A 24,561-nucleotide genomic window follows, 5' to 3' on the forward strand; every position below is an offset into this window, starting at 1 on the left:
GCAAGGGGGAGAGGATGGCCTGTGCCTGGAAGTGACAGGCAGTCTGGTGGCATCATGAGGATTAAGTTCCGATTCATATTTGCTGTAGAATAAAATATGTTTTCAGCCCCCATGAGCTTTGTCACTCGGAGAGCAGTGTATGAACTTTTGCTGCACGGCTCTGGGCTCCCTGGTGGTCTAGTGGTTAGGATTCGGCGCTCTCACCGCCGCGGCCCGGGTTCGATTCCCGGTCAGGGAAAAGTCCCTCTTCTGACCTTGAAAGCTTTTCCTTCCCGTAGGTCAGGGCTTCTCAAAATGAAGTTGCTTTTCTGACTCACAATTTGCCTAGCATGACGCAGTATCGCTCAAAATATGATTTTCGCAAGGTTCCTTTAGAGCTGCTTCCCATGGTGGGAGGCAAGGCTCTTGAGCAAGTGAGATCCTGTATTCCGAGGCGCGCTTCCTTTTGTAGGCTTCTGACCCCATGGCCTGTGGCAGGTAGTCCTCCTTTGACTGGGCCGCAGGCTTTGTCTCCAAATGGCGTCCTGGACCCACTGCAACCCACCTGTTTGCTAAAACGGAAGTCTGCCTCTGGGTAAGAAAAAGCTGAGCTGCACGTACGGAAAGCGGCAGAGGCCAGAGGCGGGGAGGGTGTGGCAAGGGCTGCCTGATTTGCATAGTGACGTGTTGCATCTTGGGAATGTACAGGCTTTGGAGCTTAACAGGTACTGCAGGTGTCTGCCTGGCCTGAGAGATGCCTGTCTGGTGCTCCCCTCAGGACACACAGGCCTTCCATTCGAGCATGGAGGGTGAGGGACATGGGTCACCCTCATATACAGGGGTGTGGGCATGGGCAGGATAGGTTGTGGGGGACCCGTCAGGGCATTGCCCGTTTGGAAGCCCGTTCGGAAGGCGAGAGGAGGCGGGGCAGGAAACTCTGCTCAATTTCTTTCCCAGAGGCCTGTGGAGAACCCTTTGCACGTTTGAGCCAGCCGGGCCTGCATCAGCAGATCCTGCTCCACTGGGAAGGGAGAGCCTGTAGGCGTAAATCAAAAAAAGGGGAGAAATCTGCAAATTCTAGTGGCAGACCCATGTTGCCCAGGAAGCAATCAGTTTCTCCTGCTCCCTATAGTGGAAAAAGACATAGGAGGTGTATTTCTCTAGGCAGGGGCTCTGTGTAGATGGCACTTCATTGCTCTGGGAAGCATCCATGCTGGTAGAAGAGTAGCAGCAGACTCCACACCTGAGGCTTGAATGGGGACTGTTGGGGAGGGGCAGTGGGAGGCCGAGGAGGGCGGAGGAAAATGCTTTTCAAAAGCATCTGCACGTTCCTACAAACCTGCTGAAAACCCATACCAGGAATGGGGCTCGAACCCATGCGGACAAACGTCCATTGGATCTTAAGTCCAACGCCTTAACCACTCGGCCACCCTGGTGAGACCCAAGGATTTACTTTCTTCAACTCCCTTTTTATGCTTGCTGCTGTAGCACCAGCTGTCCAGCAAGAGGTGATTGCAGAGTTAAAAGGCTTTTGCAGGAGGTTAAAAGTAATTGCTTATAACAAACACACTGTGTGACACCTAACTTTCTCCCACTCGGACCTTACCGTTAATTTTTATATTGGAGTTAGCTTAGTCACAATAAGGGGGTGAGCAAGGCAGGCACACTAGAGCATCTACTCCCTGGTGGTCTAGTGGCTAGGATTCGGCGCTTTCACCGCCGCGGCCCGGGTTCGATTCCCGGTCAGGGAAGATCCCTCTAAAGCATAGATTGCTTAATTTGTCTGTGTATCTTTTTTAAAAGAAGGTCTTTAAAAAGGCACCCCTCCCAATAGATGAAAGCGGAGGAATGGGGCTTGTTCTCCTGTGCCCCAGGTTGCTTTGCCCCCATTGACCTAAGCCACCTTTGTGCGCACGCAGTCCCCCACCCAGTCAGGTGCTCTATGTTGGCGTGAAGTGCAGTACCAGCTCAACAGAAAGGTAAATTGCTGGAAAACCCTGCTGTGATGCATACATCTACTTTGGAGCACTCTTCTCCTTTGCACTCTTGAATCGCTTAAGCGCAATGTATTCTTCCAGCAAGCTGAATAACGAGATAGGTGAGAGAAGGTGTACCAGCTGTCTGTGCGCCATCAGCAGCCACTAGGTGTCCCTCTTGGGTTTTCCCGGGGATCCTGATTGTGCAGGAATTCATCGGTTCAGTAGCAAGGGGGAGAGGATGGCCTGTGCCTGGAAGTGACAGGCAGTCTGGTGGCATCATGAGGATTAAGTTCCGATTCATATTTGCTGTAGAATAAAATATGTTTTCAGCCCCCATGAGCTTTGTCACTCGGAGAGCAGTGTATGAACTTTTGCTGCACGGCTCTGGGCTCCCTGGTGGTCTAGTGGTTAGGATTCGGCGCTCTCACCGCCGCGGCCCGGGTTCGATTCCCGGTCAGGGAAAAGTCCCTCTTCTGACCTTGAAAGCTTTTCCTTCCCGTAGGTCAGGGCTTCTCAAAATGAAGTTGCTTTTCTGACTCACAATTTGCCTAGCATGACGCAGTATCGCTCAAAATATGATTTTCGCAAGGTTCCTTTAGAGCTGCTTCCCATGGTGGGAGGCAAGGCTCTTGAGCAAGTGAGATCCTGTATTCCGAGGCGCGCTTCCTTTTGTAGGCTTCTGACCCCATGGCCTGTGGCAGGTAGTCCTCCTTTGACTGGGCCGCAGGCTTTGTCTCCAAATGGCGTCCTGGACCCACTGCAACCCACCTGTTTGCTAAAACGGAAGTCTGCCTCTGGGTAAGAAAAAGCTGAGCTGCACGTACGGAAAGCGGCAGAGGCCAGAGGCGGGGAGGGTGTGGCAAGGGCTGCCTGATTTGCATAGTGACGTGTTGCATCTTGGGAATGTACAGGCTTTGGAGCTTAACAGGTACTGCAGGTGTCTGCCTGGCCTGAGAGATGCCTGTCTGGTGCTCCCCTCAGGACACACAGGCCTTCCATTCGAGCATGGAGGGTGAGGGACATGGGTCACCCTCATATACAGGGGTGTGGGCATGGGCAGGATAGGTTGTGGGGGACCCGTCAGGGCATTGCCCGTTTGGAAGCCCGTTCGGAAGGCGAGAGGAGGCGGGGCAGGAAACTCTGCTCAATTTCTTTCCCAGAGGCCTGTGGAGAACCCTTTGCACGTTTGAGCCAGCCGGGCCTGCATCAGCAGATCCTGCTCCACTGGGAAGGGAGAGCCTGTAGGCGTAAATCAAAAAAAGGGGAGAAATCTGCAAATTCTAGTGGCAGACCCATGTTGCCCAGGAAGCAATCAGTTTCTCCTGCTCCCTATAGTGGAAAAAGACATAGGAGGTGTATTTCTCTAGGCAGGGGCTCTGTGTAGATGGCACTTCATTGCTCTGGGAAGCATCCATGCTGGTAGAAGAGTAGCAGCAGACTCCACACCTGAGGCTTGAATGGGGACTGTTGGGGAGGGGCAGTGGGAGGCCGAGGAGGGCGGAGGAAAATGCTTTTCAAAAGCATCTGCACGTTCCTACAAACCTGCTGAAAACCCATACCAGGAATGGGGCTCGAACCCATGCGGACAAACGTCCATTGGATCTTAAGTCCAACGCCTTAACCACTCGGCCACCCTGGTGAGACCCAAGGATTTACTTTCTTCAACTCCCTTTTTATGCTTGCTACTGTAGCACCAGCTGTCCAGCAAGAGGTGATTGCAGAGTTAAAAGGCTTTTGCAGGAGGTTAAAAGTAATTGCTTATAACAAACACACTGTGTGACACCTAACTTTCTCCCACTCGGACCTTACCGTTAATTTTTATATTGGAGTTAGCTTAGTCACAATAAGGGGGTGAGCAAGGCAGTTACACTAGAGCATCTACTCCCTGGTGGTCTAGTGGCTAGGATTTGGCGCTTTCACCGCCGCGGCCCGGGTTCGATTCCCGGTCAGGGAAGATCCCTCTAAAGCATAGATTGCTTAATTTGTCTGTGTATCTTTTTTAAAAGAAGGTCTTTAAAAAGGCACCCCTCCCAATAGATGAAAGCGGAGGAATTGGGCTTGTTCTCCTGTGCCCCAGGTTGCTTTGCCCCCATTGACCTAAGCCACCTTTGTGCGCACGCAGTCCCCCACCCAGTCAGGTGCTCTATGTTGGCGTGAAGTGCAGTACCAGCTCAACAGAAAGGTAAATTGCTGGAAAACCCTGCTGTGATGCATACATCTACTTTGGAGCACTCTTCTCCTTTGCACTCTTGAATCGCTTAAGCGCAATGTATTCTTCCAGCAAGCTGAATAACGAGATAGGTGAGAGAAGGTGTACCAGCTGTCTGTGCGCCATCAGCAGCCACTAGGTGTCCCTCTTGGGTTTTCCCGGGGATCCTGATTGTGCAGGAATTCATCGGTTCAGTAGCAAGGGGGAGAGGATGGCCTGTGCCTGGAAGTGACAGGCAGTCTGGTGGCTTCATGAGGATTAAGTTCCGATTCATATTTGCTGTAGAATAAAATATGTTTTCAGCCCCCATGAGCTTTGTCACTCGGAGAGCAGTGTATGAACTTTTGCTGCACGGCTCTGGGCTCCCTGGTGGTCTAGTGGTTAGGATTCGGCGCTCTCACCGCCGCGGCCCGGGTTCGATTCCCGGTCAGGGAAAAGTCCCTCTTCTGACCTTGAAAGCTTTTCCTTCCCGTAGGTCAGGGCTTCTCAAAATGAAGTTGCTTTTCTGACTCACAATTTGCCTAGCATGACGCAGTATCGCTCAAAATATGATTTTCGCCAGGTTCCTTTAGAGCTGCTTCCCATGGTGGGAGGCAAGGCTCTTGAGCAAGTGAGATCCTGTATTCCGAGGCGCGCTTCCTTTTGTAGGCTTCTGACCCCATGGCCTGTGGCAGGTAGTCCTCCTTTGACTGGGCCGCAGGCTTTGTCTCCAAATGGCGTCCTGGACCCACTGCAACCCACCTGTTTGCTAAAACGGAAGTCTGCCTCTGGGTAAGAAAAAGCTGAGCTGCACGTACGGAAAGCGGCAGAGGCCAGAGGCGGGGAGGGTGTGGCAAGGGCTGCCTGATTTGCATAGTGACGTGTTGCATCTTGGGAATGTACAGGCTTTGGAGCTTAACAGGTACTACAGGTGTCTGCCTGGCCTGAGAGATGCCTGTCTGGTGCTCCCCTCAGGACACACAGGCCTTCCATTCGAGCATGGAGGGTGAGGGACATGGGTCACCCTCATATACAGGGGTGTGGGCATGGGCAGGATAGGTTGTGGGGGACCCGTCAGGGCATTGCCCGTTTGGAAGCCCGTTCGGAAGGCGAGAGGAGGCGGGGCAGGAAACTCTGCTCAATTTCTTTCCCAGAGGCCTGTGGAGAACCCTTTGCACGTTTGAGCCAGCCGGGCCTGCATCAGCAGATCCTGCTCCACTGGGAAGGGAGAGCCTGTAGGCGTAAATCAAAAAAAGGGGAGAAATCTGCAAATTCTAGTGGCAGACCCATGTTGCCCAGGAAGCAATCAGTTTCTCCTGCTCCCTATAGTGGAAAAAGACATAGGAGGTGTATTTCTCTAGGCAGGGGCTCTGTGTAGATGGCACTTCATTGCTCTGGGAAGCATCCATGCTGGTAGAAGAGTAGCAGCAGACTCCACACCTGAGGCTTGAATGGGGACTGTTGGGGAGGGGCAGTGGGAGGCCGAGGAGGGCGGAGGAAAATGCTTTTCAAAAGCATCTGCACGTTCCTACAAACCTGCTGAAAACCCATACCAGGAATGGGGCTCGAACCCATGCGGACAAACGTCCATTGGATCTTAAGTCCAACGCCTTAACCACTCGGCCACCCTGGTGAGACCCAAGGATTTACTTTCTTCAACTCCCTTTTTATGCTTGCTGCTGTAGCACCAGCTGTCCAGCAAGAGGTGATTGCAGAGTTAAAAGGCTTTTGCAGGAGGTTAAAAGTAATTGCTTATAACAAACACACTGTGTGACACCTAACTTTCTCCCACTCGGACCTTACCGTTAATTTTTATATTGGAGTTAGCTTAGTCACAATAAGGGGGTGAGCAAGGCAGGCACACTAGAGCATCTACTCCCTGGTGGTCTAGTGGCTAGGATTTGGCGCTTTCACCGCCGCGGCCCGGGTTCGATTCCCGGTCAGGGAAGATCCCTCTAAAGCATAGATTGCTTAATTTGTCTCTGTATCTTTTTTAAAAGAAGGTCTTTAAAAAGGCACCCCTCCCAATAGATGAAAGCGGAGGAATGGGGCTTGTTCTCCTGTGCCCCAGGTTGCTTTGCCCCCATTGACCTAAGCCACCTTTGTGCGCACGCAGTCCCCCACCCAGTCAGGTGCTCTATGTTGGCGTGAAGTGCAGTACCAGCTCAACAGAAAGGTAAATTGCTGGAAAACCCTGCTGTGATGCATACATCTACTTTGGAGCACTCTTCTCCTTTGCACTCTTGAATCGCTTAAGCGCAATGTATTCTTCCAGCAAGCTGAATAACGAGATAGGTGAGAGAAGGTGTACCAGCTGTCTGTGCGCCATCAGCAGCCACTAGGTGTCCCTCTTGGGTTTTCCCGGGGATCCTGATTGTGCAGGAATTCATCGGTTCAGTAGCAAGGGGGAGAGGATGGCCTGTGCCTGGAAGTGACAGGCAGTCTGGTGGCATCATGAGGATTAAGTTCCGATTCATATTTGCTGTAGAATAAAATATGTTTTCAGCCCCCATGAGCTTTGTCACTCGGAGAGCAGTGTATGAACTTTTGCTGCACGGCTCTGGGCTCCCTGGTGGTCTAGTGGTTAGGATTCGGCGCTCTCACCGCCGCGGCCCGGGTTCGATTCCCGGTCAGGGAAAAGTCCCTCTTCTGACCTTGAAAGCTTTTCCTTCCCGTAGGTCAGGGCTTCTCAAAATGAAGTTGCTTTTCTGACTCACAATTTGCCTAGCATGACGCAGTATCGCTCAAAATATGATTTTCGCAAGGTTCCTTTAGAGCTGCTTCCCATGGTGGGAGGCAAGGCTCTTGAGCAAGTGAGATCCTGTATTCCGAGGCGCGCTTCCTTTTGTAGGCTTCTGACCCCATGGCCTGTGGCAGGTAGTCCTCCTTTGACTGGGCCGCAGGCTTTGTCTCCAAATGGCGTCCTGGACCCACTGCAACCCACCTGTTTGCTAAAACGGAAGTCTGCCTCTGGGTAAGAAAAAGCTGAGCTGCACGTACGGAAAGCGGCAGAGGCCAGAGGCGGGGAGGGTGTGGCAAGGGCTGCCTGATTTGCATAGTGACGTGTTGCATCTTGGGAATGTACAGGCTTTGGAGCTTAACAGGTACTGCAGGTGTCTGCCTGGCCTGAGAGATGCCTGTCTGGTGCTCCCCTCAGGACACACAGGCCTTCCATTCGAGCATGGAGGGTGAGGGACATGGGTCACCCTCATATACAGGGGTGTGGGCATGGGCAGGATAGGTTGTGGGGGACCCGTCAGGGCATTGCCCGTTTGGAAGCCCGTTCGGAAGGCGAGAGGAGGCGGGGCAGGAAACTCTGCTCAATTTCTTTCCCAGAGGCCTGTGGAGAACCCTTTGCACGTTTGAGCCAGCCGGGCCTGCATCAGCAGATCCTGCTCCACTGGGAAGGGAGAGCCTGTAGGCGTAAATCAAAAAAAGGGGAGAAATCTGCAAATTCTAGTGGCAGACCCATGTTGCCCAGGAAGCAATCAGTTTCTCCTGCTCCCTATAGTGGAAAAAGACATAGGAGGTGTATTTCTCTAGGCAGGGGCTCTGTGTAGATGGCACTTCATTGCTCTGGGAAGCATCCATGCTGGTAGAAGAGTAGCAGCAGACTCCACACCTGAGGCTTGAATGGGGACTGTTGGGGAGGGGCAGTGGGAGGCCGAGGAGGGCGGAGGAAAATGCTTTTCAAAAGCATCTGCACGTTCCTACAAACCTGCTGAAAACCCATACCAGGAATGGGGCTCGAACCCATGCGGACAAACGTCCATTGGATCTTAAGTCCAACGCCTTAACCACTCGGCCACCCTGGTGAGACCCAAGGATTTACTTTCTTCAACTCCCTTTTTATGCTTGCTGCTGTAGCACCAGCTGTCCAGCAAGAGGTGATTGCAGAGTTAAAAGGCTTTTGCAGGAGGTTAAAAGTAATTGCTTATAACAAACACACTGTGTGACACCTAACTTTCTCCCACTCGGACCTTACCGTTAATTTTTATATTGGAGTTAGCTTAGTCACAATAAGGGGGTGAGCAAGGCAGGCACACTAGAGCATCTACTCCCTGGTGGTCTAGTGGCTAGGATTTGGCGCTTTCACCGCCGCGGCCCGGGTTCGATTCCCGGTCAGGGAAGATCCCTCTAAAGCATAGATTGCTTAATTTGTCTGTGTATCTTTTTTAAAAGAAGGTCTTTAAAAAGGCACCCCTCCCAATAGATGAAAGCGGAGGAATGGGGCTTGTTCTCCTGTGCCCCAGGTTGCTTTGCCCCCATTGACCTAAGCCACCTTTGTGCGCACGCAGTCCCCCACCCAGTCAGGTGCTCTATGTTGGCGTGAAGTGCAGTACCAGCTCAACAGAAAGGTAAATTGCTGGAAAACCCTGCTGTGATGCATACATCTACTTTGGAGCACTCTTCTCCTTTGCACTCTTGAATCGCTTAAGCGCAATGTATTCTTCCAGCAAGCTGAATAACGAGATAGGTGAGAGAAGGTGTACCAGCTGTCTGTGCGCCATCAGCAGCCACTAGGTGTCCCTCTTGGGTTTTCCCGGGGATCCTGATTGTGCAGGAATTCATCGGTTCAGTAGCAAGGGGGAGAGGATGGCCTGTGCCTGGAAGTGACAGGCAGTCTGGTGGCATCATGAGGATTAAGTTCCGATTCATATTTGCTGTAGAATAAAATATGTTTTCAGCCCCCATGAGCTTTGTCACTCGGAGAGCAGTGTATGAACTTTTGCTGCACGGCTCTGGGCTCCCTGGTGGTCTAGTGGTTAGGATTCGGCGCTCTCACCGCCGCGGCCCGGGTTCGATTCCCGGTCAGGGAAAAGTCCCTCTTCTGACCTTGAAAGCTTTTCCTTCCCGTAGGTCAGGGCTTCTCAAAATGAAGTTGCTTTTCTGACTCACAATTTGCCTAGCATGACGCAGTATCGCTCAAAATATGATTTTCGCCAGGTTCCTTTAGAGCTGCTTCCCATGGTGGGAGGCAAGGCTCTTGAGCAAGTGAGATCCTGTATTCCGAGGCGCGCTTCCTTTTGTAGGCTTCTGACCCCATGGCCTGTGGCAGGTAGTCCTCCTTTGACTGGGCCGCAGGCTTTGTCTCCAAATGGCGTCCTGGACCCACTGCAACCCACCTGTTTGCTAAAACGGAAGTCTGCCTCTGGGTAAGAAAAAGCTGAGCTGCACGTACGGAAAGCGGCAGAGGCCAGAGGCGGGGAGGGTGTGGCAAGGGCTGCCTGATTTGCATAGTGACGTGTTGCATCTTGGGAATGTACAGGCTTTGGAGCTTAACAGGTACTACAGGTGTCTGCCTGGCCTGAGAGATGCCTGTCTGGTGCTCCCCTCAGGACACACAGGCCTTCCATTCGAGCATGGAGGGTGAGGGACATGGGTCACCCTCATATACAGGGGTGTGGGCATGGGCAGGATAGGTTGTGGGGGACCCGTCAGGGCATTGCCCGTTTGGAAGCCCGTTCGGAAGGCGAGAGGAGGCGGGGCAGGAAACTCTGCTCAATTTCTTTCCCAGAGGCCTGTGGAGAACCCTTTGCACGTTTGAGCCAGCCGGGCCTGCATCAGCAGATCCTGCTCCACTGGGAAGGGAGAGCCTGTAGGCGTAAATCAAAAAAAGGGGAGAAATCTGCAAATTCTAGTGGCAGACCCATGTTGCCCAGGAAGCAATCAGTTTCTCCTGCTCCCTATAGTGGAAAAAGACATAGGAGGTGTATTTCTCTAGGCAGGGGCTCTGTGTAGATGGCACTTCATTGCTCTGGGAAGCATCCATGCTGGTAGAAGAGTAGCAGCAGACTCCACACCTGAGGCTTGAATGGGGACTGTTGGGGAGGGGCAGTGGGAGGCCGAGGAGGGCGGAGGAAAATGCTTTTCAAAAGCATCTGCACGTTCCTACAAACCTGCTGAAAACCCATACCAGGAATGGGGCTCGAACCCATGCGGACAAACGTCCATTGGATCTTAAGTCCAACGCCTTAACCACTCGGCCACCCTGGTGAGACCCAAGGATTTACTTTCTTCAACTCCCTTTTTATGCTTGCTGCTGTAGCACCAGCTGTCCAGCAAGAGGTGATTGCAGAGTTAAAAGGCTTTTGCAGGAGGTTAAAAGTAATTGCTTATAACAAACACACTGTGTGACACCTAACTTTCTCCCACTCGGACCTTACCGTTAATTTTTATATTGGAGTTAGCTTAGTCACAATAAGGGGGTGAGCAAGGCAGGCACACTAGAGCATCTACTCCCTGGTGGTCTAGTGGCTAGGATTTGGCGCTTTCACCGCCGCGGCCCGGGTTCGATTCCCGGTCAGGGAAGATCCCTCTAAAGCATAGATTGCTTAATTTGTCTCTGTATCTTTTTTAAAAGAAGGTCTTTAAAAAGGCACCCCTCCCAATAGATGAAAGCGGAGGAATGGGGCTTGTTCTCCTGTGCCCCAGGTTGCTTTGCCCCCATTGACCTAAGCCACCTTTGTGCGCACGCAGTCCCCCACCCAGTCAGGTGCTCTATGTTGGCGTGAAGTGCAGTACCAGCTCAACAGAAAGGTAAATTGCTGGAAAACCCTGCTGTGATGCATACATCTACTTTGGAGCACTCTTCTCCTTTGCACTCTTGAATCGCTTAAGCGCAATGTATTCTTCCAGCAAGCTGAATAACGAGATAGGTGAGAGAAGGTGTACCAGCTGTCTGTGCGCCATCAGCAGCCACTAGGTGTCCCTCTTGGGTTTTCCCGGGGATCCTGATTGTGCAGGAATTCATCGGTTCAGTAGCAAGGGGGAGAGGATGGCCTGTGCCTGGAAGTGACAGGCAGTCTGGTGGCATCATGAGGATTAAGTTCCGATTCATATTTGCTGTAGAATAAAATATGTTTTCAGCCCCCATGAGCTTTGTCACTCGGAGAGCAGTGTATGAACTTTTGCTGCACGGCTCTGGGCTCCCTGGTGGTCTAGTGGTTAGGATTCGGCGCTCTCACCGCCGCGGCCCGGGTTCGATTCCCGGTCAGGGAAAAGTCCCTCTTCTGACCTTGAAAGCTTTTCCTTCCCGTAGGTCAGGGCTTCTCAAAATGAAGTTGCTTTTCTGACTCACAATTTGCCTAGCATGACGCAGTATCGCTCAAAATATGATTTTCGCAAGGTTCCTTTAGAGCTGCTTCCCATGGTGGGAGGCAAGGCTCTTGAGCAAGTGAGATCCTGTATTCCGAGGCGCGCTTCCTTTTGTAGGCTTCTGACCCCATGGCCTGTGGCAGGTAGTCCTCCTTTGACTGGGCCGCAGGCTTTGTCTCCAAATGGCGTCCTGGACCCACTGCAACCCACCTGTTTGCTAAAACGGAAGTCTGCCTCTGGGTAAGAAAAAGCTGAGCTGCACGTACGGAAAGCGGCAGAGGCCAGAGGCGGGGAGGGTGTGGCAAGGGCTGCCTGATTTGCATAGTGACGTGTTGCATCTTGGGAATGTACAGGCTTTGGAGCTTAACAGGTACTGCAGGTGTCTGCCTGGCCTGAGAGATGCCTGTCTGGTGCTCCCCTCAGGACACACAGGCCTTCCATTCGAGCATGGAGGGTGAGGGACATGGGTCACCCTCATATACAGGGGTGTGGGCATGGGCAGGATAGGTTGTGGGGGACCCGTCAGGGCATTGCCCGTTTGGAAGCCCGTTCGGAAGGCGAGAGGAGGCGGGGCAGGAAACTCTGCTCAATTTCTTTCCCAGAGGCCTGTGGAGAACCCTTTGCACGTTTGAGCCAGCCGGGCCTGCATCAGCAGATCCTGCTCCACTGGGAAGGGAGAGCCTGTAGGCGTAAATCAAAAAAAGGGGAGAAATCTGCAAATTCTAGTGGCAGACCCATGTTGCCCAGGAAGCAATCAGTTTCTCCTGCTCCCTATAGTGGAAAAAGACATAGGAGGTGTATTTCTCTAGGCAGGGGCTCTGTGTAGATGGCACTTCATTGCTCTGGGAAGCATCCATGCTGGTAGAAGAGTAGCAGCAGACTCCACACCTGAGGCTTGAATGGGGACTGTTGGGGAGGGGCAGTGGGAGGCCGAGGAGGGCGGAGGAAAATGCTTTTCAAAAGCATCTGCACGTTCCTACAAACCTGCTGAAAACCCATACCAGGAATGGGGCTCGAACCCATGCGGACAAACGTCCATTGGATCTTAAGTCCAACGCCTTAACCACTCGGCCACCCTGGTGAGACCCAAGGATTTACTTTCTTCAACTCCCTTTTTATGCTTGCTACTGTAGCACCAGCTGTCCAGCAAGAGGTGATTGCAGAGTTAAAAGGCTTTTGCAGGAGGTTAAAAGTAATTGCTTATAACAAACACACTGTGTGACACCTAACTTTCTCCCACTCGGACCTTACCGTTAATTTTTATATTGGAGTTAGCTTAGTCACAATAAGGGGGTGAGCAAGGCAGTTACACTAGAGCATCTACTCCCTGGTGGTCTAGTGGCTAGGATTTGGCGCTTTCACCGCCGCGGCCCGGGTTCGATTCCCGGTCAGGGAAGATCCCTCTAAAGCATAGATTGCTTAATTTGTCTGTGTATCTTTTTTAAAAGAAGGTCTTTAAAAAGGCACCCCTCCCAATAGATGAAAGCGGAGGAATTGGGCTTGTTCTCCTGTGCCCCAGGTTGCTTTGCCCCCATTGACCTAAGCCACCTTTGTGCGCACGCAGTCCCCCACCCAGTCAGGTGCTCTATGTTGGCGTGAAGTGCAGTACCAGCTCAACAGAAAGGTAAATTGCTGGAAAACCCTGCTGTGATGCATACATCTACTTTGGAGCACTCTTCTCCTTTGCACTCTTGAATCGCTTAAGCGCAATGTATTCTTCCAGCAAGCTGAATAACGAGATAGGTGAGAGAAGGTGTACCAGCTGTCTGTGCGCCATCAGCAGCCACTAGGTGTCCCTCTTGGGTTTTCCCGGGGATCCTGATTGTGCAGGAATTCATCGGTTCAGTAGCAAGGGGGAGAGGATGGCCTGTGCCTGGAAGTGACAGGCAGTCTGGTGGCTTCATGAGGATTAAGTTCCGATTCATATTTGCTGTAGAATAAAATATGTTTTCAGCCCCCATGAGCTTTGTCACTCGGAGAGCAGTGTATGAACTTTTGCTGCACGGCTCTGGGCTCCCTGGTGGTCTAGTGGTTAGGATTCGGCGCTCTCACCGCCGCGGCCCGGGTTCGATTCCCGGTCAGGGAAAAGTCCCTCTTCTGACCTTGAAAGCTTTTCCTTCCCGTAGGTCAGGGCTTCTCAAAATGAAGTTGCTTTTCTGACTCACAATTTGCCTAGCATGACGCAGTATCGCTCAAAATATGATTTTCGCCAGGTTCCTTTAGAGCTGCTTCCCATGGTGGGAGGCAAGGCTCTTGAGCAAGTGAGATCCTGTATTCCGAGGCGCGCTTCCTTTTGTAGGCTTCTGACCCCATGGCCTGTGGCAGGTAGTCCTCCTTTGACTGGGCCGCAGGCTTTGTCTCCAAATGGCGTCCTGGACCCACTGCAACCCACCTGTTTGCTAAAACGGAAGTCTGCCTCTGGGTAAGAAAAAGCTGAGCTGCACGTACGGAAAGCGGCAGAGGCCAGAGGCGGGGAGGGTGTGGCAAGGGCTGCCTGATTTGCATAGTGACGTGTTGCATCTTGGGAATGTACAGGCTTTGGAGCTTAACAGGTACTACAGGTGTCTGCCTGGCCTGAGAGATGCCTGTCTGGTGCTCCCCTCAGGACACACAGGCCTTCCATTCGAGCATGGAGGGTGAGGGACATGGGTCACCCTCATATACAGGGGTGTGGGCATGGGCAGGATAGGTTGTGGGGGACCCGTCAGGGCATTGCCCGTTTGGAAGCCCGTTCGGAAGGCGAGAGGAGGCGGGGCAGGAAACTCTGCTCAATTTCTTTCCCAGAGGCCTGTGGAGAACCCTTTGCACGTTTGAGCCAGCCGGGCCTGCATCAGCAGATCCTGCTCCACTGGGAAGGGAGAGCCTGTAGGCGTAAATCAAAAAAAGGGGAGAAATCTGCAAATTCTAGTGGCAGACCCATGTTGCCCAGGAAGCAATCAGTTTCTCCTGCTCCCTATAGTGGAAAAAGACATAGGAGGTGTATTTCTCTAGGCAGGGGCTCTGTGTAGATGGCACTTCATTGCTCTGGGAAGCATCCATGCTGGTAGAAGAGTAGCAGCAGACTCCACACCTGAGGCTTGAATGGGGACCGTTGGGGAGGGGCAGTGGGAGGCCGAGGAGGGCGGAGGAAAATGCTTTTCAAAAGCATCTGCACGTTCCTACAAACCTGCTGAAAACCCATACCAGGAATGGGGCTCGAACCCATGCGGACAAACGTCCATTGGATCTTAAGTCCAACGCCTTAACCACTCGGCCACCCTGGTGAGACCCAAGGATTTACTTTCTTCAACTCCCTTTTTATGCTTGCTACTGTAGCACCAGCTGTCCAGCAAGAGGTGATTGCAGAGTTAAAAGGCTTTTGCAGGAGGTTAAAAGTAATTGCTTATAACAAACACACTGTGTGACACCTAACTTTCTCCCACTCGGACCTTACCGTTAATTTTTATATTGGAGTTAGCTTAGTCACAATAAGGGGGTGAGCAAGGCAGTTACACTAGAGCATCTACTCCCTGGTGGTCTAGTGGCTAGGATTTGGCGCTTTCACCGCCGCGGCCCGGGTTCGATTCCCGGTCAGGGAAGATCCCTCTAAAGCATAGATTGCTTAATTTGTCTGTGTATCTTTTTTAAAAGAAGGTCTTTAAAAAGGCACCCCTCCCAATAGATGAAAGCGGAGGAATTGGGCTTGTTCTCCTGTGCCCCAGGTTGCTTTGCCCCCATTGACCTAAGCCACCTTTGTGCGCACGCAGTCCCCCACCCAGTCAGGTGCTCTATGTTGGCGTGAAGTGCAGTACCAGCTCAACAGAAAGGTAAATTGCTGGAAAACCCTGCTGTGATGCATACATCTACTTTGGAGCACTCTTCTCCTTTGCACTCTTGAATCGCTTAAGCGCAATGTATTCTTCCAGCAAGCTGAATAACGAGATAGGTGAGAGAAGGTGTACCAGCTGTCTGTGCGCCATCAGCAGCCACTAGGTGTCCCTCTTGGGTTTTCCCGGGGATCCTGATTGTGCAGGAATTCATCGGTTCAGTAGCAAGGGGGAGAGGATGGCCTGTGCCTGGAAGTGACAGGCAGTCTGGTGGCTTCATGAGGATTAAGTTCCGATTCATATTTGCTGTAGAATAAAATATGTTTTCAGCCCCCATGAGCTTTGTCACTCGGAGAGCAGTGTATGAACTTTTGCTGCACGGCTCTGGGCTCCCTGGTGGTCTAGTGGTTAGGATTCGGCGCTCTCACCGCCGCGGCCCGGGTTCGATTCCCGGTCAGGGAAAAGTCCCTCTTCTGACCTTGAAAGCTTTTCCTTCCCGTAGGTCAGGGCTTCTCAAAATGAAGTTGCTTTTCTGACTCACAATTTGCCTAGCATGACGCAGTATCGCTCAAAATATGATTTTCGCCAGGTTCCTTTAGAGCTGCTTCCCATGGTGGGAGGCAAGGCTCTTGAGCAAGTGAGATCCTGTATTCCGAGGCGCGCTTCCTTTTGTAGGCTTCTGACCCCATGGCCTGTGGCAGGTAGTCCTCCTTTGACTGGGCCGCAGGCTTTGTCTCCAAATGGCGTCCTGGACCCACTGCAACCCACCTGTTTGCTAAAACGGAAGTCTGCCTCTGGGTAAGAAAAAGCTGAGCTGCACGTACGGAAAGCGGCAGAGGCCAGAGGCGGGGAGGGTGTGGCAAGGGCTGCCTGATTTGCATAGTGACGTGTTGCATCTTGGGAATGTACAGGCTTTGGAGCTTAACAGGTACTACAGGTGTCTGCCTGGCCTGAGAGATGCCTGTCTGGTGCTCCCCTCAGGACACACAGGCCTTCCATTCGAGCATGGAGGGTGAGGGACATGGGTCACCCTCATATACAGGGGTGTGGGCATGGGCAGGATAGGTTGTGGGGGACCCGTCAGGGCATTGCCCGTTTGGAAGCCCGTTCGGAAGGCGAGAGGAGGCGGGGCAGGAAACTCTGCTCAATTTCTTTCCCAGAGGCCTGTGGAGAACCCTTTGCACGTTTGAGCCAGCCGGGCCTGCATCAGCAGATCCTGCTCCACTGGGAAGGGAGAGCCTGTAGGCGTAAATCAAAAAAAGGGGAGAAATCTGCAAATTCTAGTGGCAGACCCATGTTGCCCAGGAAGCAATCAGTTTCTCCTGCTCCCTATAGTGGAAAAAGACATAGGAGGTGTATTTCTCTAGGCAGGGGCTCTGTGTAGATGGCACTTCATTGCTCTGGGAAGCATCCATGCTGGTAGAAGAGTAGCAGCAGACTCCACACCTGAGGCTTGAATGGGGACTGTTGGGGAGGGGCAGTGGGAGGCCGAGGAGGGCGGAGGAAAATGCTTTTCAAAAGCATCTGCACGTTCCTACAAACCTGCTGAAAACCCATACCAGGAATGGGGCTCGAACCCATGCGGACAAACGTCCATTGGATCTTAAGTCCAACGCCTTAACCACTCGGCCACCCTGGTGAGACCCAAGGATTTACTTTCTTCAACTCCCTTTTTATGCTTGCTGCTGTAGCACCAGCTGTCCAGCAAGAGGTGATTGCAGAGTTAAAAGGCTTTTGCAGGAGGTTAAAAGTAATTGCTTATAACAAACACACTGTGTGACACCTAACTTTCTCCCACTCGGACCTTACCGTTAATTTTTATATTGGAGTTAGCTTAGTCACAATAAGGGGGTGAGCAAGGCAGGCACACTAGAGCATCTACTCCCTGGTGGTCTAGTGGCTAGGATTTGGCGCTTTCACCGCCGCGGCCCGGGTTCGATTCCCGGTCAGGGAAGATCCCTCTAAAGCATAGATTGCTTAATTTGTCTCTGTATCTTTTTTAAAAGAAGGTCTTTAAAAAGGCACCCCTCCCAATAGATGAAAGCGGAGGAATGGGGCTTGTTCTCCTGTGCCCCAGGTTGCTTTGCCCCCATTGACCTAAGCCACCTTTGTGCGCACGCAGTCCCCCACCCAGTCAGGTGCTCTATGTTGGCGTGAAGTGCAGTACCAGCTCAACAGAAAGGTAAATTGCTGGAAAACCCTGCTGTGATGCATACATCTACTTTGGAGCACTCTTCTCCTTTGCACTCTTGAATCGCTTAAGCGCAATGTATTCTTCCAGCAAGCTGAATAACGAGATAGGTGAGAGAAGGTGTACCAGCTGTCTGTGCGCCATCAGCAGCCACTAGGTGTCCCTCTTGGGTTTTCCCGGGGATCCTGATTGTGCAGGAATTCATCGGTTCAGTAGCAAGGGGGAGAGGATGGCCTGTGCCTGGAAGTGACAGGCAGTCTGGTGGCATCATGAGGATTAAGTTCCGATTCATATTTGCTGTAGAATAAAATATGTTTTCAGCCCCCATGAGCTTTGTCACTCGGAGAGCAGTGTATGAACTTTTGCTGCACGGCTCTGGGCTCCCTGGTGGTCTAGTGGTTAGGATTCGGCGCTCTCACCGCCGCGGCCCGGGTTCGATTCCCGGTCAGGGAAAAGTCCCTCTTCTGACCTTGAAAGCTTTTCCTTCCCGTAGGTCAGGGCTTCTCAAAATGAAGTTGCTTTTCTGACTCACAATTTGCCTAGCATGACGCAGTATCGCTCAAAATATGATTTTCGCAAGGTTCCTTTAGAGCTGCTTCCCATGGTGGGAGGCAAGGCTCTTGAGCAAGTGAGATCCTGTATTCCGAGGCGCGCTTCCTTTTGTAGGCTTCTGACCCCATGGCCTGTGGCAGGTAGTCCTCCTTTGACTGGGCCGCAGGCTTTGTCTCCAAATGGCGTCCTGGACCCACTGCAACCCACCTGTTTGCTAAAACGGAAGTCTGCCTCTGGGTAAGAAAAAGCTGAGCTGCACGTACGGAAAGCGGCAGAGGCCAGAGGCGGGGAGGGTGTGGCAAGGGCTGCCTGATTTGCATAGTGACGTGTTGCATCTTGGGAATGTACAGGCTTTGGAGCTTAACAGGTACTGCAGGTGTCTGCCTGGCCTGAGAGATGCCTGTCTGGTGCTCCCCTCAGGACACACAGGCCTTCCATTCGAGCATGGAGGGTGAGGGACATGGGTCACCCTCATATACAGGGGTGTGGGCATGGGCAGGATAGGTTGTGGGGGACCCGTCAGGGCATTGCCCGTTTGGAAGCCCTTTCGGAAGGCGAGAGGAGGCGGGGCAGGAAACTCTGCTCAATTTCTTTCCCAGAGGCCTGTGGAGAACCCTTTGCACGTTTGAGCCAGCCGGGCCTGCATCAGCAGATCCTGCTCCACTGGGAAGGGAGAGCCTGTAGGCGTAAATCAAAAAAAGGGGAGAAATCTGCAAATTCTAGTGGCAGACCCATGTTGCCCAGGAAGCAATCAGTTTCTCCTGCTCCCTATAGTGGAAAAAGACATAGGAGGTGTATTTCTCTAGGCAGGGGCTCTGTGTAGATGGCACTTCATTGCTCTGGGAAGCATCCATGCTGGTAGAAGAGTAGCAGCAGACTCCACACCTGAGGCTTGAATGGGGACTGTTGGGGAGGGGCAGTGGGAGGCCGAGGAGGGCGGAGGAAAATGCTTTTCAAAAGCATCTGCACGTTCCTACAAACCTGCTGAAAACCCATACCAGGAATGGGGCTCGAACCCATGCGGACAAACGTCCATTGGATCTTAAGTCCAACGCCTTAACCACTCGGCCACCCTGGTGAGACCCAAGGATTTACTTTCTTCAACTCCCTTTTTATGCTTGCTACTGTAGCACCAGCTGTCCAGCAAGAGGTGATTGCAGAGTTAAAAGGCTTTTGCAGGAGGTTAAAAGTAATTGCTTATAACAAACACACTGTGTGACACCTAACTTTCTCCCACTCGGACCTTACCGTTAATTTTTATATTGGAGTTAGCTTAGTCACAATAAGGGGGTGAGCAAGGCAGTTACACTAGAGCATCTACTCCCTGGTGGTCTAGTGGCTAGGATTTGGCGCTTTCACCGCCGCGGCCCGGGTTCGATTCCCGGTCAGGGAAGATCCCTCTAAAGCATAGATTGCTTAATTTGTCTGTGTATCTTTTTTAAAAGAAGGTCTTTAAAAAGGCACCCCTCCCAATAGATGAAAGCGGAGGAATTGGGCTTGTTCTCCTGTGCCCCAGGTTGCTTTGCCCCCATTGACCTAAGCCACCTTTGTGCGCACGCAGTCCCCCACCCAGTCAGGTGCTCTATGTTGGCGTGAAGTGCAGTACCAGCTCAACAGAAAGGTAAATTGCTGGAAAACCCTGCTGTGATGCATACATCTACTTTGGAGCACTCTTCTCCTTTGCACTCTTGAATCGCTTAAGCGCAATGTATTCTTCCAGCAAGCTGAATAACGAGATAGGTGAGAGAAGGTGTACCAGCTGTCTGTGCGCCATCAGCAGCCACTAGGTGTCCCTCTTGGGTTTTCCCGGGGATCCTGATTGTGCAGGAATTCATCGGTTCAGTAGCAAGGGGGAGAGGATGGCCTGTGCCTGGAAGTGACAGGCAGTCTGGTGGCTTCATGAGGATTAAGTTCCGATTCATATTTGCTGTAGAATAAAATATGTTTTCAGCCCCCATGAGCTTTGTCACTCGGAGAGCAGTGTATGAACTTTTGCTGCACGGCTCTGGGCTCCCTGGTGGTCTAGTGGTTAGGATTCGGCGCTCTCACCGCCGCGGCCCGGGTTCGATTCCCGGTCAGGGAAAAGTCCCTCTTCTGACCTTGAAAGCTTTTCCTTCCCGTAGGTCAGGGCTTCTCAAAATGAAGTTGCTTTTCTGACTCACAATTTGCCTAGCATGACGCAGTATCGCTCAAAATATGATTTTCGCCAGGTTCCTTTAGAGCTGCTTCCCATGGTGGGAGGCAAGGCTCTTGAGCAAGTGAGATCCTGTATTCCGAGGCGCGCTTCCTTTTGTAGGCTTCTGACCCCATGGCCTGTGGCAGGTAGTCCTCCTTTGACTGGGCCGCAGGCTTTGTCTCCAAATGGCGTCCTGGACCCACTGCAACCCACCTGTTTGCTAAAACGGAAGTCTGCCTCTGGGTAAGAAAAAGCTGAGCTGCACGTACGGAAAGCGGCAGAGGCCAGAGGCGGGGAGGGTGTGGCAAGGGCTGCCTGATTTGCATAGTGACGTGTTGCATCTTGGGAATGTACAGGCTTTGGAGCTTAACAGGTACTACAGGTGTCTGCCTGGCCTGAGAGATGCCTGTCTGGTGCTCCCCTCAGGACACACAGGCCTTCCATTCGAGCATGGAGGGTGAGGGACATGGGTCACCCTCATATACAGGGGTGTGGGCATGGGCAGGATAGGTTGTGGGGGACCCGTCAGGGCATTGCCCGTTTGGAAGCCCGTTCGGAAGGCGAGAGGAGGCGGGGCAGGAAACTCTGCTCAATTTCTTTCCCAGAGGCCTGTGGAGAACCCTTTGCACGTTTGAGCCAGCCGGGCCTGCATCAGCAGATCCTGCTCCACTGGGAAGGGAGAGCCTGTAGGCGTAAATCAAAAAAAGGGGAGAAATCTGCAAATTCTAGTGGCAGACCCATGTTGCCCAGGAAGCAATCAGTTTCTCCTGCTCCCTATAGTGGAAAAAGACATAGGAGGTGTATTTCTCTAGGCAGGGGCTCTGTGTAGATGGCACTTCATTGCTCTGGGAAGCATCCATGCTGGTAGAAGAGTAGCAGCAGACTCCACACCTGAGGCTTGAATGGGGACTGTTGGGGAGGGGCAGTGGGAGGCCGAGGAGGGCGGAGGAAAATGCTTTTCAAAAGCATCTGCACGTTCCTACAAACCTGCTGAAAACCCATACCAGGAATGGGGCTCGAACCCATGCGGACAAACGTCCATTGGATCTTAAGTCCAACGCCTTAACCACTCGGCCACCCTGGTGAGACCCAAGGATTTACTTTCTTCAACTCCCTTTTTATGCTTGCTGCTGTAGCACCAGCTGTCCAGCAAGAGGTGATTGCAGAGTTAAAAGGCTTTTGCAGGAGGTTAAAAGTAATTGCTTATAACAAACACACTGTGTGACACCTAACTTTCTCCCACTCGGACCTTACCGTTAATTTTTATATTGGAGTTAGCTTAGTCACAATAAGGGGGTGAGCAAGGCAGGCACACTAGAGCATCTACTCCCTGGTGGTCTAGTGGCTAGGATTTGGCGCTTTCACCGCCGCGGCCCGGGTTCGATTCCCGGTCAGGGAAGATCCCTCTAAAGCATAGATTGCTTAATTTGTCTCTGTATCTTTTTTAAAAGAAGGTCTTTAAAAAGGCACCCCTCCCAATAGATGAAAGCGGAGGAATGGGGCTTGTTCTCCTGTGCCCCAGGTTGCTTTGCCCCCATTGACCTAAGCCACCTTTGTGCGCACGCAGTCCCCCACCCAGTCAGGTGCTCTATGTTGGCGTGAAGTGCAGTACCAGCTCAACAGAAAGGTAAATTGCTGGAAAACCCTGCTGTGATGCATACATCTACTTTGGAGCACTCTTCTCCTTTGCACTCTTGAATCGCTTAAGCGCAATGTATTCTTCCAGCAAGCTGAATAACGAGATAGGTGAGAGAAGGTGTACCAGCTGTCTGTGCGCCATCAGCAGCCACTAGGTGTCCCTCTTGGGTTTTCCCGGGGATCCTGATTGTGCAGGAATTCATCGGTTCAGTAGCAAGGGGGAGAGGATGGCCTGTGCCTGGAAGTGACAGGCAGTCTGGTGGCATCATGAGGATTAAGTTCCGATTCATATTTGCTGTAGAATAAAATATGTTTTCAGCCCCCATGAGCTTTGTCACTCGGAGAGCAGTGTATGAACTTTTGCTGCACGGCTCTGGGCTCCCTGGTGGTCTAGTGGTTAGGATTCGGCGCTCTCACCGCCGCGGCCCGGGTTCGATTCCCGGTCAGGGAAAAGTCCCTCTTCTGACCTTGAAAGCTTTTCCTTCCCGTAGGTCAGGGCTTCTCAAAATGAAGTTGCTTTTCTGACTCACAATTTGCCTAGCATGACGCAGTATCGCTCAAAATATGATTTTCGCAAGGTTCCTTTAGAGCTGCTTCCCATGGTGGGAGGCAAGGCTCTTGAGCAAGTGAGATCCTGTATTCCGAGGCGCGCTTCCTTTTGTAGGCTTCTGACCCCATGGCCTGTGGCAGGTAGTCCTCCTTTGACTGGGCCGCAGGCTTTGTCTCCAAATGGCGTCCTGGACCCACTGCAACCCACCTGTTTGCTAAAACGGAAGTCTGCCTCTGGGTAAGAAAAAGCTGAGCTGCACGTACGGAAAGCGGCAGAGGCCAGAGGCGGGGAGGGTGTGGCAAGGGCTGCCTGATTTGCATAGTGACGTGTTGCATCTTGGGAATGTACAGGCTTTGGAGCTTAACAGGTACTGCAGGTGTCTGCCTGGCCTGAGAGATGCCTGTCTGGTGCTCCCCTCAGGACACACAGGCCTTCCATTCGAGCATGGAGGGTGAGGGACATGGGTCACCCTCATATACAGGGGTGTGGGCATGGGCAGGATAGGTTGTGGGGGACCCGTCAGGGCATTGCCCGTTTGGAAGCCCGTTCGGAAGGCGAGAGGAGGCGGGGCAGGAAACTCTGCTCAATTTCTTTCCCAGAGGCCTGTGGAGAACCCTTTGCACGTTTGAGCCAGCCGGGCCTGCATCAGCAGATCCTGCTCCACTGGGAAGGGAGAGCCTGTAGGCGTAAATCAAAAAAAGGGGAGAAATCTGCAAATTCTAGTGGCAGACCCATGTTGCCCAGGAAGCAATCAGTTTCTCCTGCTCCCTATAGTGGAAAAAGACATAGGAGGTGTATTTCTCTAGGCAGGGGCTCTGTGTAGATGGCACTTCATTGCTCTGGGAAGCATCCATGCTGGTAGAAGAGTAGCAGCAGACTCCACACCTGAGGCTTGAATGGGGACTGTTGGGGAGGGGCAGTGGGAGGCCGAGGAGGGCGGAGGAAAATGCTTTTCAAAAGCATCTGCACGTTCCTACAAACCTGCTGAAAACCCATACCAGGAATGGGGCTCGAACCCATGCGGACAAACGTCCATTGGATCTTAAGTCCAACGCCTTAACCACTCGGCCACCCTGGTGAGACCCAAGGATTTACTTTCTTCAACTCCCTTTTTATGCTTGCTGCTGTAGCACCAGCTGTCCAGCAAGAGGTGATTGCAGAGTTAAAAGGCTTTTGCAGGAGGTTAAAAGTAATTGCTTATAACAAACACACTGTGTGACACCTAACTTTCTCCCACTCGGACCTTACCGTTAATTTTTATATTGGAGTTAGCTTAGTCACAATAAGGGGGTGAGCAAGGCAGGCACACTAGAGCATCTACTCCCTGGTGGTCTAGTGGCTAGGATTTGGCGCTTTCACCGCCGCGGCCCGGGTTCGATTCCCGGTCAGGGAAGATCCCTCTAAAGCATAGATTGCTTAATTTGTCTGTGTATCTTTTTTAAAAGAAGGTCTTTAAAAAGGCACCCCTCCCAATAGATGAAAGCGGAGGAATGGGGCTTGTTCTCCTGTGCCCCAGGTTGCTTTGCCCCCATTGACCTAAGCCACCTTTGTGCGCACGCAGTCCCCCACCCAGTCAGGTGCTCTATGTTGGCGTGAAGTGCAGTACCAGCTCAACAGAAAGGTAAATTGCTGGAAAACCCTGCTGTGATGCATACATCTACTTTGGAGCACTCTTCTCCTTTGCACTCTTGAATCGCTTAAGCGCAATGTATTCTTCCAGCAAGCTGAATAACGAGATAGGTGAGAGAAGGTGTACCAGCTGTCTGTGCGCCATCAGCAGCCACTAGGTGTCCCTCTTGGGTTTTCCCGGGGATCCTGATTGTGCAGGAATTCATCGGTTCAGTAGCAAGGGGGAGAGGATGGCCTGTGCCTGGAAGTGACAGGCAGTCTGGTGGCATCATGAGGATTAAGTTCCGATTCATATTTGCTGTAGAATAAAATATGTTTTCAGCCCCCATGAGCTTTGTCACTCGGAGAGCAGTGTATGAACTTTTGCTGCACGGCTCTGGGCTCCCTGGTGGTCTAGTGGTTAGGATTCGGCGCTCTCACCGCCGCGGCCCGGGTTCGATTCCCGGTCAGGGAAAAGTCCCTCTTCTGACCTTGAAAGCTTTTCCTTCCCGTAGGTCAGGGCTTCTCAAAATGAAGTTGCTTTTCTGACTCACAATTTGCCTAGCATGACGCAGTATCGCTCAAAATATGATTTTCGCCAGGTTCCTTTAGAGCTGCTTCCCATGGTGGGAGGCAAGGCTCTTGAGCAAGTGAGATCCTGTATTCCGAGGCGCGCTTCCTTTTGTAGGCTTCTGACCCCATGGCCTGTGGCAGGTAGTCCTCCTTTGACTGGGCCGCAGGCTTTGTCTCCAAATGGCGTCCTGGACCCACTGCAACCCACCTGTTTGCTAAAACG

General features: G+C 52.2%; 34 non-coding genes across 34 annotated transcripts; 23 read left to right on the top strand and 11 right to left on the bottom strand.

Moving 5' to 3' along the window:
- Positions 1–166: 166 nt before the first annotated feature.
- Positions 167–238, top strand: TRNAE-CUC (transfer RNA glutamic acid (anticodon CUC)). Its single transcript has one exon. It is a non-coding gene; the product is annotated as a tRNA-Glu (tRNA).
- Positions 239–1,332: 1,094 nt separating this feature from the next.
- TRNAL-UAA (transfer RNA leucine (anticodon UAA)) lies at positions 1,333–1,415 on the bottom strand. Its single transcript has one exon. It is a non-coding gene; the product is annotated as a tRNA-Leu (tRNA).
- A 243-nt stretch (positions 1,416–1,658) lies between these two features.
- TRNAE-UUC (transfer RNA glutamic acid (anticodon UUC)) lies at positions 1,659–1,730 on the top strand. The gene has a single exon. It is a non-coding gene; the product is annotated as a tRNA-Glu (tRNA).
- Positions 1,731–2,348: 618 nt separating this feature from the next.
- Positions 2,349–2,420, top strand: TRNAE-CUC (transfer RNA glutamic acid (anticodon CUC)). The gene has a single exon. It is a non-coding gene; the product is annotated as a tRNA-Glu (tRNA).
- Positions 2,421–3,514: 1,094 nt separating this feature from the next.
- TRNAL-UAA (transfer RNA leucine (anticodon UAA)) lies at positions 3,515–3,597 on the bottom strand. The gene has a single exon. It is a non-coding gene; the product is annotated as a tRNA-Leu (tRNA).
- Positions 3,598–3,840: 243 nt separating this feature from the next.
- Positions 3,841–3,912, top strand: TRNAE-UUC (transfer RNA glutamic acid (anticodon UUC)). Its single transcript has one exon. It is a non-coding gene; the product is annotated as a tRNA-Glu (tRNA).
- A 618-nt stretch (positions 3,913–4,530) lies between these two features.
- Positions 4,531–4,602, top strand: TRNAE-CUC (transfer RNA glutamic acid (anticodon CUC)). Its single transcript has one exon. It is a non-coding gene; the product is annotated as a tRNA-Glu (tRNA).
- A 1,094-nt stretch (positions 4,603–5,696) lies between these two features.
- TRNAL-UAA (transfer RNA leucine (anticodon UAA)) lies at positions 5,697–5,779 on the bottom strand. The gene has a single exon. It is a non-coding gene; the product is annotated as a tRNA-Leu (tRNA).
- Positions 5,780–6,022: 243 nt separating this feature from the next.
- On the top strand, positions 6,023–6,094 carry TRNAE-UUC (transfer RNA glutamic acid (anticodon UUC)). The gene has a single exon. It is a non-coding gene; the product is annotated as a tRNA-Glu (tRNA).
- A 618-nt stretch (positions 6,095–6,712) lies between these two features.
- On the top strand, positions 6,713–6,784 carry TRNAE-CUC (transfer RNA glutamic acid (anticodon CUC)). Its single transcript has one exon. It is a non-coding gene; the product is annotated as a tRNA-Glu (tRNA).
- Positions 6,785–7,878: 1,094 nt separating this feature from the next.
- TRNAL-UAA (transfer RNA leucine (anticodon UAA)) lies at positions 7,879–7,961 on the bottom strand. The gene has a single exon. It is a non-coding gene; the product is annotated as a tRNA-Leu (tRNA).
- A 243-nt stretch (positions 7,962–8,204) lies between these two features.
- Positions 8,205–8,276, top strand: TRNAE-UUC (transfer RNA glutamic acid (anticodon UUC)). The gene has a single exon. It is a non-coding gene; the product is annotated as a tRNA-Glu (tRNA).
- Positions 8,277–8,894: 618 nt separating this feature from the next.
- Positions 8,895–8,966, top strand: TRNAE-CUC (transfer RNA glutamic acid (anticodon CUC)). Its single transcript has one exon. It is a non-coding gene; the product is annotated as a tRNA-Glu (tRNA).
- A 1,094-nt stretch (positions 8,967–10,060) lies between these two features.
- TRNAL-UAA (transfer RNA leucine (anticodon UAA)) lies at positions 10,061–10,143 on the bottom strand. The gene has a single exon. It is a non-coding gene; the product is annotated as a tRNA-Leu (tRNA).
- Positions 10,144–10,386: 243 nt separating this feature from the next.
- Positions 10,387–10,458, top strand: TRNAE-UUC (transfer RNA glutamic acid (anticodon UUC)). The gene has a single exon. It is a non-coding gene; the product is annotated as a tRNA-Glu (tRNA).
- A 618-nt stretch (positions 10,459–11,076) lies between these two features.
- TRNAE-CUC (transfer RNA glutamic acid (anticodon CUC)) lies at positions 11,077–11,148 on the top strand. The gene has a single exon. It is a non-coding gene; the product is annotated as a tRNA-Glu (tRNA).
- Positions 11,149–12,242: 1,094 nt separating this feature from the next.
- On the bottom strand, positions 12,243–12,325 carry TRNAL-UAA (transfer RNA leucine (anticodon UAA)). Its single transcript has one exon. It is a non-coding gene; the product is annotated as a tRNA-Leu (tRNA).
- A 243-nt stretch (positions 12,326–12,568) lies between these two features.
- On the top strand, positions 12,569–12,640 carry TRNAE-UUC (transfer RNA glutamic acid (anticodon UUC)). The gene has a single exon. It is a non-coding gene; the product is annotated as a tRNA-Glu (tRNA).
- Positions 12,641–13,258: 618 nt separating this feature from the next.
- TRNAE-CUC (transfer RNA glutamic acid (anticodon CUC)) lies at positions 13,259–13,330 on the top strand. Its single transcript has one exon. It is a non-coding gene; the product is annotated as a tRNA-Glu (tRNA).
- Positions 13,331–14,424: 1,094 nt separating this feature from the next.
- TRNAL-UAA (transfer RNA leucine (anticodon UAA)) lies at positions 14,425–14,507 on the bottom strand. Its single transcript has one exon. It is a non-coding gene; the product is annotated as a tRNA-Leu (tRNA).
- Positions 14,508–14,750: 243 nt separating this feature from the next.
- TRNAE-UUC (transfer RNA glutamic acid (anticodon UUC)) lies at positions 14,751–14,822 on the top strand. Its single transcript has one exon. It is a non-coding gene; the product is annotated as a tRNA-Glu (tRNA).
- A 618-nt stretch (positions 14,823–15,440) lies between these two features.
- Positions 15,441–15,512, top strand: TRNAE-CUC (transfer RNA glutamic acid (anticodon CUC)). Its single transcript has one exon. It is a non-coding gene; the product is annotated as a tRNA-Glu (tRNA).
- Positions 15,513–16,606: 1,094 nt separating this feature from the next.
- TRNAL-UAA (transfer RNA leucine (anticodon UAA)) lies at positions 16,607–16,689 on the bottom strand. The gene has a single exon. It is a non-coding gene; the product is annotated as a tRNA-Leu (tRNA).
- Positions 16,690–16,932: 243 nt separating this feature from the next.
- On the top strand, positions 16,933–17,004 carry TRNAE-UUC (transfer RNA glutamic acid (anticodon UUC)). The gene has a single exon. It is a non-coding gene; the product is annotated as a tRNA-Glu (tRNA).
- Positions 17,005–17,622: 618 nt separating this feature from the next.
- On the top strand, positions 17,623–17,694 carry TRNAE-CUC (transfer RNA glutamic acid (anticodon CUC)). Its single transcript has one exon. It is a non-coding gene; the product is annotated as a tRNA-Glu (tRNA).
- Positions 17,695–18,788: 1,094 nt separating this feature from the next.
- Positions 18,789–18,871, bottom strand: TRNAL-UAA (transfer RNA leucine (anticodon UAA)). Its single transcript has one exon. It is a non-coding gene; the product is annotated as a tRNA-Leu (tRNA).
- A 243-nt stretch (positions 18,872–19,114) lies between these two features.
- Positions 19,115–19,186, top strand: TRNAE-UUC (transfer RNA glutamic acid (anticodon UUC)). Its single transcript has one exon. It is a non-coding gene; the product is annotated as a tRNA-Glu (tRNA).
- A 618-nt stretch (positions 19,187–19,804) lies between these two features.
- On the top strand, positions 19,805–19,876 carry TRNAE-CUC (transfer RNA glutamic acid (anticodon CUC)). Its single transcript has one exon. It is a non-coding gene; the product is annotated as a tRNA-Glu (tRNA).
- A 1,094-nt stretch (positions 19,877–20,970) lies between these two features.
- TRNAL-UAA (transfer RNA leucine (anticodon UAA)) lies at positions 20,971–21,053 on the bottom strand. Its single transcript has one exon. It is a non-coding gene; the product is annotated as a tRNA-Leu (tRNA).
- Positions 21,054–21,296: 243 nt separating this feature from the next.
- TRNAE-UUC (transfer RNA glutamic acid (anticodon UUC)) lies at positions 21,297–21,368 on the top strand. Its single transcript has one exon. It is a non-coding gene; the product is annotated as a tRNA-Glu (tRNA).
- A 618-nt stretch (positions 21,369–21,986) lies between these two features.
- On the top strand, positions 21,987–22,058 carry TRNAE-CUC (transfer RNA glutamic acid (anticodon CUC)). Its single transcript has one exon. It is a non-coding gene; the product is annotated as a tRNA-Glu (tRNA).
- A 1,094-nt stretch (positions 22,059–23,152) lies between these two features.
- On the bottom strand, positions 23,153–23,235 carry TRNAL-UAA (transfer RNA leucine (anticodon UAA)). Its single transcript has one exon. It is a non-coding gene; the product is annotated as a tRNA-Leu (tRNA).
- A 243-nt stretch (positions 23,236–23,478) lies between these two features.
- Positions 23,479–23,550, top strand: TRNAE-UUC (transfer RNA glutamic acid (anticodon UUC)). Its single transcript has one exon. It is a non-coding gene; the product is annotated as a tRNA-Glu (tRNA).
- A 618-nt stretch (positions 23,551–24,168) lies between these two features.
- Positions 24,169–24,240, top strand: TRNAE-CUC (transfer RNA glutamic acid (anticodon CUC)). Its single transcript has one exon. It is a non-coding gene; the product is annotated as a tRNA-Glu (tRNA).
- Positions 24,241–24,561: the final 321 nt, after the last annotated feature.

This window comes from Lissotriton vulgaris, chromosome 4_1, assembly GCF_964263255.1.
Source record: "Lissotriton vulgaris chromosome 4_1, aLisVul1.2, whole genome shotgun sequence".
Taxonomy (NCBI): Eukaryota; Metazoa; Chordata; class Amphibia; order Caudata; family Salamandridae; genus Lissotriton; species Lissotriton vulgaris.